This window comes from Pinus tabuliformis, chromosome 7 (genome assembly GCF_031772625.1).
Source record: "Pinus tabuliformis cultivar Carrire ecotype Pingquan chromosome 7, CPIR1, whole genome shotgun sequence".
NCBI classification, from domain to species: Eukaryota; Viridiplantae; Streptophyta; class Pinopsida; order Pinales; family Pinaceae; genus Pinus; species Pinus tabuliformis.
Window position 1 is genome coordinate 256,173,673 of NC_142293.1, and position 21,401 is coordinate 256,195,073.

Sequence of the window (21,401 nt, forward strand, 5' to 3'; positions counted from 1 at the left end):
AAGTCTTTTATTTGTGGGGTTGTTGGATAGATTTTTCCCCACCCTTATGATTGGAAAATATTCCTTAATGGGATGAAGCACGAAGAGTAGACCTCATTGTGCTTGGGTGTCAGGTGTGAGGGCTATATACTATATATTCCACCAAAATCATTATCCCTTTAAAATCATGCCATGCATGCCAAGGAGACCGCATAGGGAATTGAAGCTTGGTGGATGGATTAATAATGTATTGATCTCACACGTGACCTCATTATCTTTCTATCAAGAAATTCAATCCCTCATACTTTAAATTCTGCATTAGTTAATTATGTTTATTAAGACTTGAGATCTCATGCTGAGTGGGGAAGATTTATTTGTTATCAAATAAACTAATATGGCCTCCAGTCTAATATATATGCTTAACCCACAAGAGATGCATACAATTTAGTATCAAGCCTAACAAAAGATTTTTGAGGATTGCCAAATATCATGTGGTTGTCACAATGTTGAATGATGGATTATGACAAAGCATTTGGAATGTGTTTGAATTGATGTAAGCTGAGTAAGTTTTCCTAGAAGTTTTTTTCATTTATGAAGCCATTGGATGGTTTGTTTTCAAAACAAAATAGATAGGTCAGACTTGATTGTTCTTGTACTTGTAATTTAATTGGGTTGTTGACTGGTTTCTTTTGGATTTCTTTTGTGTTATGCTATGCATCTATTGAATTAAATTTAGTGGTGTTGCAGCAAACATACCTGATAAAATTGTGTACCATGTGTGATATGTCAGGCATAAGTTCTTATCCTAGGTTTAATCTACAGTTACAAGCTATGTCACCTTGACCAAGGAAATGAGATGGATCTTAGAAACATCATTACAAAAATGTAAGGAAACGAGGGATTGATACATGCACATGTATGTATATATGTGTATTTCAATATTCATTGAAAAAATCCTTAAAATTTAAAACAAATCACATTTAATATACATCAATACAAACCCACACATGGAAATGGGTTTTAGGAACATCACCACCAAAATTTTAGGAAACGAGGAAGTGATACATGTACATGTATGTATGTATTTCAATATTCATAAACAAAATCCAAAACATATAAAACAAATCACACCTAGGATATCAACAGACACATGTTTGTGACACAAATCTTTTGAAGAAAAAATTTTGATATTTAAGAAAAGTACGTCAAGATTAACCTACAGACTATACATGAAGCTCAATATGGAGTACATGCATCACACAAGCACATCTTCTAAAAATTATATTTGTACAAAAAAAAAATTCGAATACCAAAGTTAGCAGAAGGTCAGAGAAACTATTCATGAATACTACAAAATGACAAAAAACTAGTAAAAGCATGAAGTAGCCAATCCAGAATGCTCTTCTCCAATCCCTTGTCTTTAGAACCCCTGCCTATAGATCGCACATATTTTTCACCTCTTGATCAGCCATTGAATTTTTTTCACTCTGGTAAATGTGATTTTGTAGAACTTCTTAATAGCTATAAAATATTATTAACTATAGTCATCAAACTGATATTCCTACATTTAGTAGACCTTCTAGTTCTAATTATCCATAAACAATATGGGAATCTCCAAACAATTTAAGATTCTAAATGTTCCTTTCCTTTGCTATCCGAAGAAGGATGTAAGTTTCCCTTATTTATGCTTGGATGTTTGTCACACTATGGAACCAAAATCAAATGTGATAGAGTGAACGTTGTTGACATTTAATATATCCCGTGTGCTTCTCTTCCTTGGATTCCTAGGTGAGGCACCATTGAAGAAGACATAAGAGTTATGTGGACCTAAAATTGACTAACCGAATCACCCTCTGAGATAAGTGGTTATTGGAATGGTCCCATTTCCAAATAACAGAACATCATTGACAAACATGATAGAGACATCACTATATTCCTTGCTACTTTTACCCCTTCTAAATAGCCTTGACTTTTATGTGTTATAGGAATATGATAAGACCCTTTTCTATGACGAGAAAGAGTTGAGGAATATTGGATATCCCTGTTGAATGCCTCCTTTCGTATGGATTGAAAAATTGGAGGTTGATCCATTTATTAAATTGAGAAATATAAAGAAGTATAACATCCTTCGAGAGAAGAAGGCTATTTACAAAGCTAGTAGCAAAGCAAAGCAAACATCTGGCCATCAGGCTGAATGTCATGCTCAATGCAGTAAAGTTCCCAGAAATCATTTCCGACCTAGATACCGGCCTGGTGAATGTGGATCGAGATGCACTCTCTCATTTTCGTTGGTTACGAAGGGAAAGAAACCCTCAAAAAAGAGAAAAAAATGCAAAGGATCAACAGATGTATGAAATCGGATGAGATAGGATTTTGCAAAGACGCCTCTTGCAACACCACCATGCCTCTTACAGTTGTACTCAAATTACTGAGGTAGGCATTTGCAAAGACGCCTCATGTAATACCACCACGACTCTTACTAGGACCATTATTGTTGCACTCAAAGTGCTGAGGCAGGCGTTTGCAAAGACGTCGCCTAAAATACCACCACGCTTCTTGCTTTGCACTCGAAGTGTTGAAGCAAGGGTTTGCAAAGATGCCTCCTGTAATACCACCATGCCTCTTACTATTGTATTTGAAGTAATTCTATACTCGAATTGCTCAGCGTGTCCTCCTGGAGAGAGTTTAACGGGGTGACGTACTGCTCTACTCAAAGTGCTCAACTCGTCGTATTGTAGAGAGTTTAATGGCGTGCCAATCTAGGTGAGTCTGTTGAGGATGACAAATCTCAACAATTTCACTAACAAAAACCTCATAATATAATGCCGATCAACATAATTAATAATAAGAAAAATGAGATAATAATATAGAAGGGTGAGAAAGTTCAACGAAGTCTTATAAAAGGAGAAGAGGAGGCCATTCTTCATCATTCTATTCTTGGTGATATCTTTTGTAATTTGTTTCGAGCTTAAGCGAGTTCCTACATTGAGTATTTCAAGCGAAATCCTCATTCTAGTTTTAGTGGAATTCCATTGTCATCCTAGCTATCTCATCCAATTTCGGTGTAATTTTAGCCTAGTTTCAATGGAATTCCATTACCACCCTAGCCAAGTCATTCAATATTTGCCATCCTAGTTGGATATTCATACATTGCCCATATTTCCTTGTCATTTGTTGTAGGGGCATTGGAGGGTTTGTTGTTTAATTTTGCGGGAGATGATTTCTTTGAGGAGGTTGAATACTTCAATGATCAATATCATTTTAGGAGGCAAAAGTTGGCCGAGTTGCTACCCATATCACTTTATTAAGAGGTTAAAATTGTCCGGATACTATTATTCCCTTCAGGAGGATGAGATCCATATTATCTCAATGTGCCAAGTTGTCCAAATTCCTTAAGTTGAAGCAATATTAAAAGTGGAATAGGTAGCATCATCTTCATCATAATTTAGCAATAAGGGAGATCGTATTGTATTATCCCCACATAATTATAGTGTTGAATTATTTCTCTATTGCAATGACCGAGTTGGGTTCTTGTGCCATTTAATTTCTAATCCTATAAGCTGATAGAAGAGGCACATACCCTAAAGAATCAGTGATCCATTAGAAGGACGAATTTAATCTCTCCAGGGGGGCAATTTAGTCACTCAGAAGGGTTCTGTTCTATATCTTATCTATCTATTGTCAAGGTCGAATTCTTCTAGGCTTGATTGGTACAAAGGAATTGTGCAAACTTTTGAGGACGAGTTGAACTTTTCCCTTGTTATTCATTTTGCTTGAAGATTGGATCAACAAGGGTATTCTAGATCATTGAAGATTAAGGAAGGAAGACCGATTTCATGATCTTTTGTTGTCACCATTGAGGTTGAATAAAGAGGGACAAATTCACCTAGAAAGAAGAGCCAATCTCTCCTCTAGGAGGCACAGCCATTTCCTAGAAGAGAGTTCCAAGTTTGAATCTTAACTTCCATAAGGGAAATCAAAATTATTATGAGCACATTTCAAACGTCCTCATATCAATTTTAGAGTGGTCAAGTGCACTCTCTCAGAGGCCAAGCTCATTTATAAGAAATCATTTCCTCTATCAAGACCGAATTCAATTTGGCAGTGGGTTGAAGATCATCATTTCAGTGGGATATCAATCAACCTAAGTGTTGTAGCAGATTATTCCAAGAGGAAACGAATTTCCCGGGCTTGTAACATTAGTACACTATTGTAATTTCTCACCTTTGTCAGTAAAGCAAGTTCAAATTTTGCTCCTAAGCTGATTGTAAAAACTGAGGACCCATTTCAAATAAAATTCAGTTAGCCCCTTACATTTTTCGTTGACATTTTTCTAAATTGTTTACAAAATATGTGATGAATCTTGGAATTGTTTGTTGTACTATTCTCCTAAATGCTCTGACAAGTTTGCATGCCAACTATCCCAAGAAAGTTTTCAAAGATAATTTAGTGAATTATTGAAATTAATTGGCACAAATAAGATTTGGTACATTACAAGGGCCTAGAAGGCTTCCTAGAAGGTTGAACTAGAAAGGCCAAGGCTTTGAAGTTGGTTTATTTGAATGATAATTATTTATGGTGGCCCCATCCTACTTTATGAAAGAAAAGTCAAGACGACATGGTTCTTGGTCCTTTCATTTTTTAGAAGTGGCATTAAAAATATCAAAGACATTTTTTATGCTTAGACATGGGAATGAGCATTTTTTATGCTTAGATTGGCCATTGCCTTTTTTAGAAAAAAATTATTTATGGGAATGTTTTTCTAAAAGATGCCTTGAGGGGATGCACCCCAAAGAGAAGAACTCTTTCTTCTTATGTGCTAGGTCTGAAGAGTATATACTATATATCCCGACCAAAATCATCATTCCTTTGAAACTTATGCCATGTTTGTGAGGGAAACGAGAGGGAATGTAAACTTGGTGGATGGATTAACATCCTATTGTTCTCCCAAGTGACCCAACCAAGTCTTTTATTTGTGGGGTTGTTGGATAGATTTTTCCCCACCCTTATGATTGGAAAATATTCCTTAATGGGATGAAGCACGAAGAGTAGACCTCATTGTGCTTGGGTGTCAGGTGTGAGGGCTATATACTATATATTCCACCAAAATCATTATCCCTTTAAAATCATGCCATGCATGCCAAGGAGACCGCATAGGGAATTGAAGCTTGGTGGATGGATTAATAATGTATTGATCTCACACGTGACCTCATTATCTTTCTATCAAGAAATTCAATCCCTCATACTTTAAATTCTGCATTAGTTAATTATGTTTATTAAGACTTGAGATCTCATGCTGAGTGGGGAAGATTTATTTGTTATCAAATAAACTAATATGGCCTCCAGTCTAATATATATGCTTAACCCACAAGAGATGCATACAATTTAGTATCAAGCCTAACAAAAGATTTTTGAGGATTGCCAAATATCATGTGGTTGTCACAATGTTGAATGATGGATTATGACAAAGCATTTGGAATGTGTTTGAATTGATGTAAGCTGAGTAAGTTTTCCTAGAAGTTTTTTTCATTTATGAAGCCATTGGATGGTTTGTTTTCAAAACAAAATAGATAGGTCAGACTTGATTGTTCTTGTACTTGTAATTTAATTGGGTTGTTGACTGGTTTCTTTTGGATTTCTTTTGTGTTATGCTATGCATCTATTGAATTAAATTTAGTGGTGTTGCAGCAAACATACCTGATAAAATTGTGTACCATGTGTGATATGTCAGGCATAAGTTCTTATCCTAGGTTTAATCTACAGTTACAAGCTATGTCACCTTGACCAAGGAAATGAGATGGATCTTAGAAACATCATTACAAAAATGTAAGGAAACGAGGGATTGATACATGCACATGTATGTATATATGTGTATTTCAATATTCATTGAAAAAATCCTTAAAATTTAAAACAAATCACATTTAATATACATCAATACAAACCCACACATGGAAATGGGTTTTAGGAACATCACCACCAAAATTTTAGGAAACGAGGAAGTGATACATGTACATGTATGTATGTATTTCAATATTCATAAACAAAATCCAAAACATATAAAACAAATCACACCTAGGATATCAACAGACACATGTTTGTGACACAAATCTTTTGAAGAAAAAATTTTGATATTTAAGAAAAGTACGTCAAGATTAACCTACAGACTATACATGAAGCTCAATATGGAGTACATGCATCACACAAGCACATCTTCTAAAAATTATATTTGTACAAAAAAAAAATTCGAATACCAAAGTTAGCAGAAGGTCAGAGAAACTATTCATGAATACTACAAAATGACAAAAAACTAGTAAAAGCATGAAGTAGCCAATCCAGAATGCTCTTCTCCAATCCCTTGTCTTTAGAACCCCTGCCTATAGATCGCACATATTTTTCACCTCTTGATCAGCCATTGAATTTTTTTCACTCTGGTAAATGTGATTTTGTAGAACTTCTTAATAGCTATAAAATATTATTAACTATAGTCATCAAACTGATATTCCTACATTTAGTAGACCTTCTAGTTCTAATTATCCATAAACAATATGGGAATCTCCAAACAATTTAAGATTCTAAATGTTCCTTTCCTTTGCTATCCGAAGAAGGATGTAAGTTTCCCTTATTTATGCTTGGATGTTTGTCACACTATGGAACCAAAATCAAATGTGATAGAGTGAACGTTGTTGACATTTAATATATCCCGTGTGCTTCTCTTCCTTGGATTCCTAGGTGAGGCACCATTGAAGAAGACATAAGAGTTATGTGGACCTAAAATTGACTAACCGAATCACCCTCTGAGATAAGTGGTTATTGGAATGGTCCCATTTCCAAATAACAGAACATCATTGACAAACATGATAGAGACATCACTATATTCCTTGCTACTTTTACCCCTTCTAAATAGCCTTGACTTTTATGTGTTATAGGAATATGATAAGACCCTTTTCTATGACGAGAAAGAGTTGAGGAATATTGGATATCCCTGTTGAATGCCTCCTTTCGTATGGATTGAAAAATTGGAGGTTGATCCATTTATTAAATTGAGAAATATAAAGAAGTATAACATCCTTCGAGAGAAGAAGGCTATTTACAAAGCTAGTAGCAAAGCAAAGCAAACATCTGGCCATCAGGCTGAATGTCATGCTCAATGCAGTAAAGTTCCCAGAAATCATTTCCGACCTAGATACCGGCCTGGTGAATGTGGATCGAGATGCACTCTCTCATTTTCGTTGGTTACGAAGGGAAAGAAACCCTCAAAAAAGAGAAAAAAATGCAAAGGATCAACAGATGTATGAAATCGGATGAGATAGGATTTTGCAAAGACGCCTCTTGCAACACCACCATGCCTCTTACAGTTGTACTCAAATTACTGAGGTAGGCATTTGCAAAGACGCCTCATGTAATACCACCACGACTCTTACTAGGACCATTATTGTTGCACTCAAAGTGCTGAGGCAGGCGTTTGCAAAGACGTCGCCTAAAATACCACCACGCTTCTTGCTTTGCACTCGAAGTGTTGAAGCAAGGGTTTGCAAAGATGCCTCCTGTAATACCACCATGCCTCTTACTATTGTATTTGAAGTAATTCTATACTCGAATTGCTCAGCGTGTCCTCCTGGAGAGAGTTTAACGGGGTGACGTACTGCTCTACTCAAAGTGCTCAACTCGTCGTATTGTAGAGAGTTTAATGGCGTGCCAATCTAGGTGAGTCTGTTGAGGATGACAAATCTCAACAATTTCACTAACAAAAACCTCATAATATAATGCCGATCAACATAATTAATAATAAGAAAAATGAGATAATAATATAGAAGGGTGAGAAAGTTCAACGAAGTCTTATAAAAGGAGAAGAGGAGGCCATTCTTCATCATTCTATTCTTGGTGATATCTTTTGTAATTTGTTTCGAGCTTAAGCGAGTTCCTACATTGAGTATTTCAAGCGAAATCCTCATTCTAGTTTTAGTGGAATTCCATTGTCATCCTAGCTATCTCATCCAATTTCGGTGTAATTTTAGCCTAGTTTCAATGGAATTCCATTACCACCCTAGCCAAGTCATTCAATATTTGCCATCCTAGTTGGATATTCATACATTGCCCATATTTCCTTGTCATTTGTTGTAGGGGCATTGGAGGGTTTGTTGTTTAATTTTGCGGGAGATGATTTCTTTGAGGAGGTTGAATACTTCAATGATCAATATCATTTTAGGAGGCAAAAGTTGGCCGAGTTGCTACCCATATCACTTTATTAAGAGGTTAAAATTGTCCGGATACTATTATTCCCTTCAGGAGGATGAGATCCATATTATCTCAATGTGCCAAGTTGTCCAAATTCCTTAAGTTGAAGCAATATTAAAAGTGGAATAGGTAGCATCATCTTCATCATAATTTAGCAATAAGGGAGATCGTATTGTATTATCCCCACATAATTATAGTGTTGAATTATTTCTCTATTGCAATGACCGAGTTGGGTTCTTGTGCCATTTAATTTCTAATCCTATAAGCTGATAGAAGAGGCACATACCCTAAAGAATCAGTGATCCATTAGAAGGACGAATTTAATCTCTCCAGGGGGGCAATTTAGTCACTCAGAAGGGTTCTGTTCTATATCTTATCTATCTATTGTCAAGGTCGAATTCTTCTAGGCTTGATTGGTACAAAGGAATTGTGCAAACTTTTGAGGACGAGTTGAACTTTTCCCTTGTTATTCATTTTGCTTGAAGATTGGATCAACAAGGGTATTCTAGATCATTGAAGATTAAGGAAGGAAGACCGATTTCATGATCTTTTGTTGTCACCATTGAGGTTGAATAAAGAGGGACAAATTCACCTAGAAAGAAGAGCCAATCTCTCCTCTAGGAGGCACAGCCATTTCCTAGAAGAGAGTTCCAAGTTTGAATCTTAACTTCCATAAGGGAAATCAAAATTATTATGAGCACATTTCAAACGTCCTCATATCAATTTTAGAGTGGTCAAGTGCACTCTCTCAGAGGCCAAGCTCATTTATAAGAAATCATTTCCTCTATCAAGACCGAATTCAATTTGGCAGTGGGTTGAAGATCATCATTTCAGTGGGATATCAATCAACCTAAGTGTTGTAGCAGATTATTCCAAGAGGAAACGAATTTCCCGGGCTTGTAACATTAGTACACTATTGTAATTTCTCACCTTTGTCAGTAAAGCAAGTTCAAATTTTGCTCCTAAGCTGATTGTAAAAACTGAGGACCCATTTCAAATAAAATTCAGTTAGCCCCTTACATTTTTCGTTGACATTTTTCTAAATTGTTTACAAAATATGTGATGAATCTTGGAATTGTTTGTTGTACTATTCTCCTAAATGCTCTGACAAGTTTGCATGCCAACTATCCCAAGAAAGTTTTCAAAGATAATTTAGTGAATTATTGAAATTAATTGGCACAAATAAGATTTGGTACATTACAAGGGCCTAGAAGGCTTCCTAGAAGGTTGAACTAGAAAGGCCAAGGCTTTGAAGTTGGTTTATTTGAATGATAATTATTTATGGTGGCCCCATCCTACTTTATGAAAGAAAAGTCAAGACGACATGGTTCTTGGTCCTTTCATTTTTTAGAAGTGGCATTAAAAATATCAAAGACATTTTTTATGCTTAGACATGGGAATGAGCATTTTTTATGCTTAGATTGGCCATTGCCTTTTTTAGAAAAAAATTATTTATGGGAATGTTTTTCTAAAAGATGCCTTGAGGGGATGCACCCCAAAGAGAAGAACTCTTTCTTCTTATGTGCTAGGTCTGAAGAGTATATACTATATATCCCGACCAAAATCATCATTCCTTTGAAACTTATGCCATGTTTGTGAGGGAAACGAGAGGGAATGTAAACTTGGTGGATGGATTAACATCCTATTGTTCTCCCAAGTGACCCAACCAAGTCTTTTATTTGTGGGGTTGTTGGATAGATTTTTCCCCACCCTTATGATTGGAAAATATTCCTTAATGGGATGAAGCACGAAGAGTAGACCTCATTGTGCTTGGGTGTCAGGTGTGAGGGCTATATACTATATATTCCACCAAAATCATTATCCCTTTAAAATCATGCCATGCATGCCAAGGAGACCGCATAGGGAATTGAAGCTTGGTGGATGGATTAATAATGTATTGATCTCACACGTGACCTCATTATCTTTCTATCAAGAAATTCAATCCCTCATACTTTAAATTCTGCATTAGTTAATTATGTTTATTAAGACTTGAGATCTCATGCTGAGTGGGGAAGATTTATTTGTTATCAAATAAACTAATATGGCCTCCAGTCTAATATATATGCTTAACCCACAAGAGATGCATACAATTTAGTATCAAGCCTAACAAAAGATTTTTGAGGATTGCCAAATATCATGTGGTTGTCACAATGTTGAATGATGGATTATGACAAAGCATTTGGAATGTGTTTGAATTGATGTAAGCTGAGTAAGTTTTCCTAGAAGTTTTTTTCATTTATGAAGCCATTGGATGGTTTGTTTTCAAAACAAAATAGATAGGTCAGACTTGATTGTTCTTGTACTTGTAATTTAATTGGGTTGTTGACTGGTTTCTTTTGGATTTCTTTTGTGTTATGCTATGCATCTATTGAATTAAATTTAGTGGTGTTGCAGCAAACATACCTGATAAAATTGTGTACCATGTGTGATATGTCAGGCATAAGTTCTTATCCTAGGTTTAATCTACAGTTACAAGCTATGTCACCTTGACCAAGGAAATGAGATGGATCTTAGAAACATCATTACAAAAATGTAAGGAAACGAGGGATTGATACATGCACATGTATGTATATATGTGTATTTCAATATTCATTGAAAAAATCCTTAAAATTTAAAACAAATCACATTTAATATACATCAATACAAACCCACACATGGAAATGGGTTTTAGGAACATCACCACCAAAATTTTAGGAAACGAGGAAGTGATACATGTACATGTATGTATGTATTTCAATATTCATAAACAAAATCCAAAACATATAAAACAAATCACACCTAGGATATCAACAGACACATGTTTGTGACACAAATCTTTTGAAGAAAAAATTTTGATATTTAAGAAAAGTACGTCAAGATTAACCTACAGACTATACATGAAGCTCAATATGGAGTACATGCATCACACAAGCACATCTTCTAAAAATTATATTTGTACAAAAAAAAAATTCGAATACCAAAGTTAGCAGAAGGTCAGAGAAACTATTCATGAATACTACAAAATGACAAAAAACTAGTAAAAGCATGAAGTAGCCAATCCAGAATGCTCTTCTCCAATCCCTTGTCTTTAGAACCCCTGCCTATAGATCGCACATATTTTTCACCTCTTGATCAGCCATTGAATTTTTTTCACTCTGGTAAATGTGATTTTGTAGAACTTCTTAATAGCTATAAAATATTATTAACTATAGTCATCAAACTGATATTCCTACATTTAGTAGACCTTCTAGTTCTAATTATCCATAAACAATATGGGAATCTCCAAACAATTTAAGATTCTAAATGTTCCTTTCCTTTGCTATCCGAAGAAGGATGTAAGTTTCCCTTATTTATGCTTGGATGTTTGTCACACTATGGAACCAAAATCAAATGTGATAGAGTGAACGTTGTTGACATTTAATATATCCCGTGTGCTTCTCTTCCTTGGATTCCTAGGTGAGGCACCATTGAAGAAGACATAAGAGTTATGTGGACCTAAAATTGACTAACCGAATCACCCTCTGAGATAAGTGGTTATTGGAATGGTCCCATTTCCAAATAACAGAACATCATTGACAAACATGATAGAGACATCACTATATTCCTTGCTACTTTTACCCCTTCTAAATAGCCTTGACTTTTATGTGTTATAGGAATATGATAAGACCCTTTTCTATGACGAGAAAGAGTTGAGGAATATTGGATATCCCTGTTGAATGCCTCCTTTCGTATGGATTGAAAAATTGGAGGTTGATCCATTTATTAAATTGAGAAATATAAAGAAGTATAACATCCTTCGAGAGAAGAAGGCTATTTACAAAGCTAGTAGCAAAGCAAAGCAAACATCTGGCCATCAGGCTGAATGTCATGCTCAATGCAGTAAAGTTCCCAGAAATCATTTCCGACCTAGATACCGGCCTGGTGAATGTGGATCGAGATGCACTCTCTCATTTTCGTTGGTTACGAAGGGAAAGAAACCCTCAAAAAAGAGAAAAAAATGCAAAGGATCAACAGATGTATGAAATCGGATGAGATAGGATTTTGCAAAGACGCCTCTTGCAACACCACCATGCCTCTTACAGTTGTACTCAAATTACTGAGGTAGGCATTTGCAAAGACGCCTCATGTAATACCACCACGACTCTTACTAGGACCATTATTGTTGCACTCAAAGTGCTGAGGCAGGCGTTTGCAAAGACGTCGCCTAAAATACCACCACGCTTCTTGCTTTGCACTCGAAGTGTTGAAGCAAGGGTTTGCAAAGATGCCTCCTGTAATACCACCATGCCTCTTACTATTGTATTTGAAGTAATTCTATACTCGAATTGCTCAGCGTGTCCTCCTGGAGAGAGTTTAACGGGGTGACGTACTGCTCTACTCAAAGTGCTCAACTCGTCGTATTGTAGAGAGTTTAATGGCGTGCCAATCTAGGTGAGTCTGTTGAGGATGACAAATCTCAACAATTTCACTAACAAAAACCTCATAATATAATGCCGATCAACATAATTAATAATAAGAAAAATGAGATAATAATATAGAAGGGTGAGAAAGTTCAACGAAGTCTTATAAAAGGAGAAGAGGAGGCCATTCTTCATCATTCTATTCTTGGTGATATCTTTTGTAATTTGTTTCGAGCTTAAGCGAGTTCCTACATTGAGTATTTCAAGCGAAATCCTCATTCTAGTTTTAGTGGAATTCCATTGTCATCCTAGCTATCTCATCCAATTTCGGTGTAATTTTAGCCTAGTTTCAATGGAATTCCATTACCACCCTAGCCAAGTCATTCAATATTTGCCATCCTAGTTGGATATTCATACATTGCCCATATTTCCTTGTCATTTGTTGTAGGGGCATTGGAGGGTTTGTTGTTTAATTTTGCGGGAGATGATTTCTTTGAGGAGGTTGAATACTTCAATGATCAATATCATTTTAGGAGGCAAAAGTTGGCCGAGTTGCTACCCATATCACTTTATTAAGAGGTTAAAATTGTCCGGATACTATTATTCCCTTCAGGAGGATGAGATCCATATTATCTCAATGTGCCAAGTTGTCCAAATTCCTTAAGTTGAAGCAATATTAAAAGTGGAATAGGTAGCATCATCTTCATCATAATTTAGCAATAAGGGAGATCGTATTGTATTATCCCCACATAATTATAGTGTTGAATTATTTCTCTATTGCAATGACCGAGTTGGGTTCTTGTGCCATTTAATTTCTAATCCTATAAGCTGATAGAAGAGGCACATACCCTAAAGAATCAGTGATCCATTAGAAGGACGAATTTAATCTCTCCAGGGGGGCAATTTAGTCACTCAGAAGGGTTCTGTTCTATATCTTATCTATCTATTGTCAAGGTCGAATTCTTCTAGGCTTGATTGGTACAAAGGAATTGTGCAAACTTTTGAGGACGAGTTGAACTTTTCCCTTGTTATTCATTTTGCTTGAAGATTGGATCAACAAGGGTATTCTAGATCATTGAAGATTAAGGAAGGAAGACCGATTTCATGATCTTTTGTTGTCACCATTGAGGTTGAATAAAGAGGGACAAATTCACCTAGAAAGAAGAGCCAATCTCTCCTCTAGGAGGCACAGCCATTTCCTAGAAGAGAGTTCCAAGTTTGAATCTTAACTTCCATAAGGGAAATCAAAATTATTATGAGCACATTTCAAACGTCCTCATATCAATTTTAGAGTGGTCAAGTGCACTCTCTCAGAGGCCAAGCTCATTTATAAGAAATCATTTCCTCTATCAAGACCGAATTCAATTTGGCAGTGGGTTGAAGATCATCATTTCAGTGGGATATCAATCAACCTAAGTGTTGTAGCAGATTATTCCAAGAGGAAACGAATTTCCCGGGCTTGTAACATTAGTACACTATTGTAATTTCTCACCTTTGTCAGTAAAGCAAGTTCAAATTTTGCTCCTAAGCTGATTGTAAAAACTGAGGACCCATTTCAAATAAAATTCAGTTAGCCCCTTACATTTTTCGTTGACATTTTTCTAAATTGTTTACAAAATATGTGATGAATCTTGGAATTGTTTGTTGTACTATTCTCCTAAATGCTCTGACAAGTTTGCATGCCAACTATCCCAAGAAAGTTTTCAAAGATAATTTAGTGAATTATTGAAATTAATTGGCACAAATAAGATTTGGTACATTACAAGGGCCTAGAAGGCTTCCTAGAAGGTTGAACTAGAAAGGCCAAGGCTTTGAAGTTGGTTTATTTGAATGATAATTATTTATGGTGGCCCCATCCTACTTTATGAAAGAAAAGTCAAGACGACATGGTTCTTGGTCCTTTCATTTTTTAGAAGTGGCATTAAAAATATCAAAGACATTTTTTATGCTTAGACATGGGAATGAGCATTTTTTATGCTTAGATTGGCCATTGCCTTTTTTAGAAAAAAATTATTTATGGGAATGTTTTTCTAAAAGATGCCTTGAGGGGATGCACCCCAAAGAGAAGAACTCTTTCTTCTTATGTGCTAGGTCTGAAGAGTATATACTATATATCCCGACCAAAATCATCATTCCTTTGAAACTTATGCCATGTTTGTGAGGGAAACGAGAGGGAATGTAAACTTGGTGGATGGATTAACATCCTATTGTTCTCCCAAGTGACCCAACCAAGTCTTTTATTTGTGGGGTTGTTGGATAGATTTTTCCCCACCCTTATGATTGGAAAATATTCCTTAATGGGATGAAGCACGAAGAGTAGACCTCATTGTGCTTGGGTGTCAGGTGTGAGGGCTATATACTATATATTCCACCAAAATCATTATCCCTTTAAAATCATGCCATGCATGCCAAGGAGACCGCATAGGGAATTGAAGCTTGGTGGATGGATTAATAATGTATTGATCTCACACGTGACCTCATTATCTTTCTATCAAGAAATTCAATCCCTCATACTTTAAATTCTGCATTAGTTAATTATGTTTATTAAGACTTGAGATCTCATGCTGAGTGGGGAAGATTTATTTGTTATCAAATAAACTAATATGGCCTCCAGTCTAATATATATGCTTAACCCACAAGAGATGCATACAATTTAGTATCAAGCCTAACAAAAGATTTTTGAGGATTGCCAAATATCATGTGGTTGTCACAATGTTGAATGATGGATTATGACAAAGCATTTGGAATGTGTTTGAATTGATGTAAGCTGAGTAAGTTTTCCTAGAAGTTTTTTTCATTTATGAAGCCATTGGATGGTTTGTTTTCAAAACAAAATAGATAGGTCAGACTTGATTGTTCTTGTACTTGTAATTTAATTGGGTTGTTGACTGGTTTCTTTTGGATTTCTTTTGTGTTATGCTATGCATCTATTGAATTAAATTTAGTGGTGTTGCAGCAAACATACCTGATAAAATTGTGTACCATGTGTGATATGTCAGGCATAAGTTCTTATCCTAGGTTTAATCTACAGTTACAAGCTATGTCACCTTGACCAAGGAAATGAGATGGATCTTAGAAACATCATTACAAAAATGTAAGGAAACGAGGGATTGATACATGCACATGTATGTATATATGTGTATTTCAATATTCATTGAAAAAATCCTTAAAATTTAAAACAAATCACATTTAATATACATCAATACAAACCCACACATGGAAATGGGTTTTAGGAACATCACCACCAAAATTTTAGGAAACGAGGAAGTGATACATGTACATGTATGTATGTATTTCAATATTCATAAACAAAATCCAAAACATATAAAACAAATCACACCTAGGATATCAACAGACACATGTTTGTGACACAAATCTTTTGAAGAAAAAATTTTGATATTTAAGAAAAGTACGTCAAGATTAACCTACAGACTATACATGAAGCTCAATATGGAGTACATGCATCACACAAGCACATCTTCTAAAAATTATATTTGTACAAAAAAAAAATTCGAATACCAAAGTTAGCAGAAGGTCAGAGAAACTATTCATGAATACTACAAAATGACAAAAAACTAGTAAAAGCATGAAGTAGCCAATCCAGAATGCTCTTCTCCAATCCCTTGTCTTTAGAACCCCTGCCTATAGATCGCACATATTTTTCACCTCTTGATCAGCCATTGAATTTTTTTCACTCTGGTAAATGTGATTTTGTAGAACTTCTTAATAGCTATAAAATATTATTAACTATAGTCATCAAACTGATATTCCTACATTTAGTAGACCTTCTAGTTCTAATTATCCATAAACAATATGGGAATCTCCAAACAATTTAAGATTCTAAATGTTCCTTTCCTTTGCTATCCGAAGAAGGATGTAAGTTTCCCTTATTTATGCTTGGATGTTTGTCACACTATGGAACCAAAATCAAATGTGATAGAGTGAACGTTGTTGACATTTAATATATCCCGTGTGCTTCTCTTCCTTGGATTCCTAGGTGAGGCACCATTGAAGAAGACATAAGAGTTATGTGGACCTAAAATTGACTAACCGAATCACCCTCTGAGATAAGTGGTTATTGGAATGGTCCCATTTCCAAATAACAGAACATCATTGACAAACATGATAGAGACATCACTATATTCCTTGCTACTTTTACCCCTTCTAAATAGCCTTGACTTTTATGTGTTATAGGAATATGATAAGACCCTTTTCTATGACGAGAAAGAGTTGAGGAATATTGGATATCCCTGTTGAATGCCTCCTTTCGTATGGATTGAAAAATTGGAGGTTGATCCATTTATTAAATTGAGAAATATAAAGAAGTATAACATCCTTCGAGAGAAGAAGGCTATTTACAAAGCTAGTAGCAAAGCAAAGCAAACATCTGGCCATCAGGCTGAATGTCATGCTCAATGCAGTAAAGTTCCCAGAAATCATTTCCGACCTAGATACCGGCCTGGTGAATGTGGATCGAGATGCACTCTCTCATTTTCGTTGGTTACGAAGGGAAAGAAACCCTCAAAAAAGAGAAAAAAATGCAAAGGATCAACAGATGTATGAAATCGGATGAGATAGGATTTTGCAAAGACGCCTCTTGCAACACCACCATGCCTCTTACAGTTGTACTCAAATTACTGAGGTAGGCATTTGCAAAGACGCCTCATGTAATACCACCACGACTCTTACTAGGACCATTATTGTTGCACTCAAAGTGCTGAGGCAGGCGTTTGCAAAGACGTCGCCTAAAATACCACCACGCTTCTTGCTTTGCACTCGAAGTGTTGAAGCAAGGGTTTGCAAAGATGCCTCCTGTAATACCACCATGCCTCTTACTATTGTATTTGAAGTAATTCTATACTCGAATTGCTCAGCGTGTCCTCCTGGAGAGAGTTTAACGGGGTGACGTACTGCTCTACTCAAAGTGCTCAACTCGTCGTATTGTAGAGAGTTTAATGGCGTGCCAATCTAGGTGAGTCTGTTGAGGATGACAAATCTCAACAATTTCACTAACAAAAACCTCATAATATAATGCCGATCAACATAATTAATAATAAGAAAAATGAGATAATAATATAGAAGGGTGAGAAAGTTCAACGAAGTCTTATAAAAGGAGAAGAGGAGGCCATTCTTCATCATTCTATTCTTGGTGATATCTTTTGTAATTTGTTTCGAGCTTAAGCGAGTTCCTACATTGAGTATTTCAAGCGAAATCCTCATTCTAGTTTTAGTGGAATTCCATTGTCATCCTAGCTATCTCATCCAATTTCGGTGTAATTTTAGCCTAGTTTCAATGGAATTCCATTACCACCCTAGCCAAGTCATTCAATATTTGCCATCCTAGTTGGATATTCATACATTGCCCATATTTCCTTGTCATTTGTTGTAGGGGCATTGGAGGGTTTGTTGTTTAATTTTGCGGGAGATGATTTCTTTGAGGAGGTTGAATACTTCAATGATCAATATCATTTTAGGAGGCAAAAGTTGGCCGAGTTGCTACCCATATCACTTTATTAAGAGGTTAAAATTGTCCGGATACTATTATTCCCTTCAGGAGGATGAGATCCATATTATCTCAATGTGCCAAGTTGTCCAAATTCCTTAAGTTGAAGCAATATTAAAAGTGGAATAGGTAGCATCATCTTCATCATAATTTAGCAATAAGGGAGATCGTATTGTATTATCCCCACATAATTATAGTGTTGAATTATTTCTCTATTGCAATGACCGAGTTGGGTTCTTGTGCCATTTAATTTCTAATCCTATAAGCTGATAGAAGAGGCACATACCCTAAAGAATCAGTGATCCATTAGAAGGACGAATTTAATCTCTCCAGGGGGGCAATTTAGTCACTCAGAAGGGTTCTGTTCTATATCTTATCTATCTATTGTCAAGGTCGAATTCTTCTAGGCTTGATTGGTACAAAGGAATTGTGCAAACTTTTGAGGACGAGTTGAACTTTTCCCTTGTTATTCATTTTGCTTGAAGATTGGATCAACAAGGGTATTCTAGATCATTGAAGATTAAGGAAGGAAGACCGATTTCATGATCTTTTGTTGTCACCATTGAGGTTGAATAAAGAGGGACAAATTCACCTAGAAAGAAGAGCCAATCTCTCCTCTAGGAGGCACAGCCATTTCCTAGAAGAGAGTTCCAAGTTTGAATCTTAACTTCCATAAGGGAAATCAAAATTATTATGAGCACATTTCAAACGTCCTCATATCAATTTCAGAGTGGTCAAGTGCACTCTCTCAGAGGCCAAGCTCATTTATATGCAATCATTTCCTCTATCAAGACCGAATTCAATTTGGCAGTGGGTTGAAGATCATCATTTCAGTGGGATATCAATCAACCTAAGTGTTGTAGCAGATTATTCCAAGAGGAAACGAATTTCCCAGGCTTGTAACATCAACACACTATTGTAATTTCTCACCTTTGTCAGTAAAGCAAGTTCAAGTTCTGCTCCTAAGCTGATTGTAAAAACTGAGGACCCATTTCAAATAAAATTCAGTTAGCCCCTTACATTTTTCGTTGACATTTCTCTAAATTGTTTACAAAATATGTGATGAAGTTTGGAATTGTTTGTTGTAGTATTCTCCTAAATGCTCTGACAAGTTTGCATGCCAACTATTCCAAGAAAGTTTTCAAAGAGAATTTAGTGAATTATTGAAATTAATTGGCACAAATAAGATTTGGTACATTACAAGGGCCTAGAAGGCTACCTAGAAGGTTGAACTAGAAAGGCCAAGGCTTTGAAGTTGGTTTATTTGAATGATCATTATTTATGGTGGCCCCATCCTACTTTATGAAAGAAAAGTCAAGACGACATGGTTCTTGGTCCTTTCATTTTTTAGAAGAGGCATTAACAATATCAAAGACATTTTTTATGCTTAGACATGGGAATGCGTCTCTTTCCCTAAGAAAAAAAAAATTCAAGGTATCCAATCTTCATAGACATGTCATCGAGAAGGTCAAGGTGATCATCCCCAGCTTACTATTCATAAAATTAGGCTTGTGATCCTCTACAACTTGATGGAAAGAGTTGAATTGGAACAACGTTGAGGCCTTTACAAAATACATGCAAACTAATAGCAATAAGTGGCTCTACAAAACCCTTATGTCTGAAGTTCAGTTATATCAAATATGGAAAATTAAACCCAAGTAGATGACATGGCTCTTTCAACTTCACACTAGAATACCTGTGATTCATACTAGAGTACATTTAAACATTAAATGAAAGCACTTGTTTAGAAAAATGGGTAATGTACCTTAAAATGGATGACCCACCTTCCTTTGATAAGTAAGCTAGATGTGATAAGCAATGACTGAAGCATGGCTGGAGGACCCTTGAGGCTAGATATCTGCCAATCAGGGCTATTGGTGAGAAAGTTGATCAAAATGGGAGAAAAACTTTCTCCTAGGGGTTATCCACATGGTGGGTAACACTCACTACACCCATTTCCTAACAGGTTTCTATCTTAGGGTACAAAGTGTCTTAGGCCATCAACATCCCTAGAGATCAGTATCTTATTAGAGATGGAATTCTATTTCCTATGTGTAAGAAAAGAAATAGTTCTTGTTTAGAGTTTAACAAGGGCCAAGATGCTCAAATTTTTACTTGGGAAAACAAAGCACTTACTTATGCTTGTCTTTAATATTTATATGCAAATTATTTTTCAAATGCAAAAGTTAGTGGGATGTGCTACATATATGCCAATTGCAAGAATATTTCTAGGGTCTCCTTGCATTGTGAGCAAGAATCATTCTATTGGCTCTCATACTCCCTTTGCTTGCTCTAGGGAATCACAAAGTTCTAGAAGAATTCCAAGGCATGTGTTAGGTCCCTATAATACTAGTGATTCCCCCATTACTATTGTCGTTGTATCCCTTTTAATATTATTTTGCACCTATTGTCCCCATATTTTTATTATTGTGCCCCTTAGAATTCCTCTATTGTTATTTTTGTGCCTTTATATTATTATTGTTAGGTCGGCTTGGTTATATTGTGACCACTTAGACTCCTATATATAGAAAGAAGGTTTTTTCATTTGAATCATCCAAGAATCATTCATTTATGTAATGTAAGGGAGGTTTCCCCCTCGAAGAGGCTGAATTATAAGGCGTTGATCTATATTTTCTATCTTTTTGGGAGCTGGTTTCATAACATTTGGTATGAGAGCTTTGGATTCTAGGGTTTCGATGCTCCAAACAGGTCATCGTGGAATTTTCACTATAACTTTCTTTTTGCAATGTTTCAGACACTAAAAAAAAAAACCATTTGGGTTGAAATCGTTCTAAACCTAGGGTCCTAATTTTAGAGCATTTCCCGCTATATTTGCGGAGATATGATCTGAGGAAGTTGGCCTTTTTGCAAACTCCCGAATTACATTACAAACAGATGACCTGGGGAAAATAGTCATAACTTTTGTTTTGAGCATCAGATTGCAATTTCATAAGAAGTTATAGAAAGAGAACGAGCTGTAGTTTCCTGTGTATATTTTTTAGATCCTAAGGTCAAAACAGTGACACATGGCACTTCATACAATTTCGTTCCTCTGAAAAGGTATATAATCAGGTCATCTTGGGAGATTGTGCATAACTCTTTCTTGGAGAATCTAAATTCGATCATATTAGTGGCATTGGAAAGAGTATGCAGAGGGCTACTGCAGGTCACAATTTTAGAAATGGAAGATCCGAAATTACAGAGATACATCAGATGGAATATTGAGCTCCTACAAAGTGAAAAAAGGTGTGTAGATTTTTTAAAATTTTTGCCTAAGCTTGGTTGGAAAAATTAGTTTGAAGGAA